Genomic DNA, 256 nt, shown 5'->3' with positions numbered 1-256 from the left:
GCGGCGCTGCGGCGTCGCCTAGGTAACCGAAGGACGCGGGCCGGGCGGGGCGGCGGCGCCCGAGACGCCTGCGCGCACCCCAGCGGCCGGGCGGCCCGGCCCGAGGTGAACGGGGGTCGGCGCCCGCCGCTCGCGGCGGAGCGGGGCGGCGGGGCGAGCGAGGGCAGCGTGCAGGCGGGAAGGGCAGGGGCCTTCCCGGGAGCCGAGAGGCGGCTGCAGCAGGGTCTGCGGGAGGCCAGCGCGTGACGCGGCGGCC

Source organism: Phoca vitulina, unplaced genomic scaffold, assembly GCF_004348235.1.
Source record: "Phoca vitulina isolate PV1807 unplaced genomic scaffold, GSC_HSeal_1.0 scaffold52, whole genome shotgun sequence".
Classification (NCBI taxonomy): domain Eukaryota; kingdom Metazoa; phylum Chordata; class Mammalia; order Carnivora; family Phocidae; genus Phoca; species Phoca vitulina.
This window is presented reverse-complemented; position numbering follows the sequence as displayed.